Source organism: Bremia lactucae, linkage group LG4 (genome assembly GCF_004359215.1).
Source record: "Bremia lactucae strain SF5 linkage group LG4, whole genome shotgun sequence".
NCBI classification, from domain to species: Eukaryota; Oomycota; class Peronosporomycetes; order Peronosporales; family Peronosporaceae; genus Bremia; species Bremia lactucae.
In genome coordinates this window covers 2,320,303-2,323,319 of record NC_090613.1, presented here as the reverse complement: position 1 = coordinate 2,323,319, position 3,017 = coordinate 2,320,303, and positions in this window count along the sequence as shown.

The window sequence follows — 3,017 nt, the reverse complement described above, 5'->3', positions numbered from 1 at the left end:
CCGTCCATGGCTCGGCTATGGACGAATACATCGTCAAAATAACTCGGTGCGAATTCCCGCACCGGTCTCAACAGATTTGTTACACATCTGTTGAATGTTGCAGGGGCGTTACTAAGCCCCTGAGGCATCACTGGTTCAAACGTCTATTTGAGTCGGGTTTTAAAAGCCTCTAGCGACCCAAAGACGTATGGGTCGCGCAACTTAAGGCCCAATGCCCAAGTTTTGGCACGACCTGCCAAATTTGATTGAGCGAATACGACTTGCATTTGCTCGTCGATGATGTGAGGTGCCCTTATGGTATCGTTCAACTCGACAAACCATCTCAAGATGGAGTCTTCTTCGATCCCCCTATACATAGAGATGTCAATCTTTAAAGTTTCGGGACGACGCGTTTGCGTCATCCAAGGTACAGGGGTCTGTACCTGTTGTAACCTCAACAACACTGCCTGTTGAGAGCCTTGTTGATTCAGCAAGGCTACTTTTTCCTTCATCTCGTCAAGTTCATGTTGTATGAACTTGGCGATGGTTGAATGGAGGGCATCTCTGTCCAAATTGGACAGCATTGCCAAGATTGCATCGTTTCCTACGGTCGGACTCATTCGTTCGACCGCACTCCTTTCTATGTCACTTAGAAAGGAGTAGCTTTCAGGGCAAACGTGATGCGTATTCCCACTATCATCTAACATGTTCATGTTAGATGTGAGAAATCTGGTCCTTGGACGGACTACAAAGTGCTACCAGGTGTAGCGGGGCACTACGACTTGTACTGCTTCATACAAGTCCACTTCGCACTGCTTCAGTTGCGAGTGGTGCCTTACGTTATTTCACGTACACTAGTACGTGCAAAGGAAGACTTCTCTTTAAGGTAACAACTAGCTTAAAGATGGTAAAATGAGAACTGGACAATATAATTATGTGTCTCTTTTTCTATCTTTGTAAATGCTAACTTAATTATAATCTAATGCTAAACATGTAATTAAATTCTTGTCTCTATCTTATCTGTGACTCTCTCTTTGATTACTCCTACAGCTGATAAGTCTGCGGAATAAATAGGTATAATGGTTAATACCTATTTATGGATAAGAATTCTGAATATTACTATATAAAGTAAAATGCTGCAAATATTATCTACCATTTAGATAATATAATAATTAACAACCTTTAAGTGTTAATTTCATGTAACGATACACCCCGTTACAAAAGTTGCCTAATGTTACACAGTCCCCATTTAGTACACTTGGTGTACTTAGGCGGATGGTTCAAATTACTTAAATAAAGTAATAAGACGCAGCACTTGGGTGTGGTTCACATTTGTGACCAACACTTGTGAATGTGATGCACATAGGTGCATTCACATTAGGAAGTATGACGCCTAGCGACATCCGTTACGCGAGGTGCTCTCTGCCCGGCCGCATCAGCCGAAGCCCATTCGGATGGACCAAGTGTAGGCGGGCACGTCGAAATGCGGCCAAGCTCTACTTAGACACACATTCTAGCACAGCAAGGAAGCGGTTTGACCGTCTACTCTCGTCTGCCGCGCGGTAGATGTGATGGCGCCTTAGCAACCTCACCCAACGCACTAAGTACTTTAGTTAAGTGTCGTCACGGGAGCGGTAATCTGGCGCCTCGTGCGCACTTACTAAGTAGGAAGTAGTTTTCAGACTGATTTATATTTAATAGAATTAAATATAAATACCTATTTTTATTAATCATAAAATGTCATCTCTGTAGAAAGCACTAATATTTATTGCGAGCGTATCTTTCTAGATACCTCGCGTAACGGATGTCGCTAGGCGTCATCCCTCCTAATGTGAATACACCTATGTGCATCACATACACAAGGGTTGGTCACAGATGTGAACCACGCCCGGGTGCTGGGTCCAAGTACTTTAATTTAGTGATTGATTATTTCCTTAAGTACACGAAGTGTACTTAACGGGGACTGTGAAACATTAGGACAACTTTAGCCCTTTACACAGAGAGCAACTCAACAGTCCTATTGAGAGCCTCGCTCCGAGTCTGCTTATGCTGAGTGACGGACTCCGCCGCAGCATGGCTCTGTGCCTCGGACGCGGCTCTCCCATGTCCGAGCACGAATGCCTAAACTGCTCCAACTGAGCAACATGTTGCTCAGGAGGAACGCCCAGGAGCCTGGCCAGGAATTGTTCACCAAGTCCCTGCGCAATAAGCCCTACCACCTCCCGATGATGTTCGGAGTGGTGGGGAAAATGAGCCCAATCAATGTTGAGGCTCATCCTCACGTACACACGCAGAGATGCGGGTCGTCAAAAGGATTTCAAGTGCTACCCGCCCAAGTTCGATGAAACTGCAGCGAACACGATTGTCCACTGGCTATTAGTCGTGGAGCAATGCGGTGTCACGCAGCTCATCGAGGACGACAGCCGGATGGTGTCGTGCGCCATGTCGCATCTGCGCGGTAAGGTCTCAGAGTGGGCTTACTCGGCGCTTATGGCAGACAGAAAGGCGCTTCCTACATGGGCGATCTTTAAGGAAAAGATTCGCGCCATGTACCAGCCGCCGAACAACGAAGTGTTGCTTCAGGCGCGCTTCTTTGGGGCGCGACAGGCGAAGCGATCTCTGCAAGAGTATGTGCAAGAGATGCGCTCGCTGTCGGCGTCCATAACCGTAGGTCCGATTCCGGAGCATATTAAGGTGCCCACGTTTATGAACGGACTACGGCATGGCCCATCGCGACAGGCCCTTTTCAGAAAGGTGCCGTCGACGATGGAAGAGGCAATCCAAATTGCCTTAGTTGAGGAGCAATCCTACAACAGTGCCTCGGCGACAGCTTGGTATAAGCCGTCGGCCGAGAGGACAGATGCCACTCCTATGGAGTTGGGCAATGCAGACGTGGTCTGTTTTAAATGCGGCAAGCGCGGCCATATGATGGCTCGCTGCTATGCCAGGGTCCCTGCTGGGGCAAAAATGCCCAGCAAGAGGACTCCCTTCCCAAAGGGCGATGGCAAGAACCAGCGTGCGAGACGCATGAGTTCTGC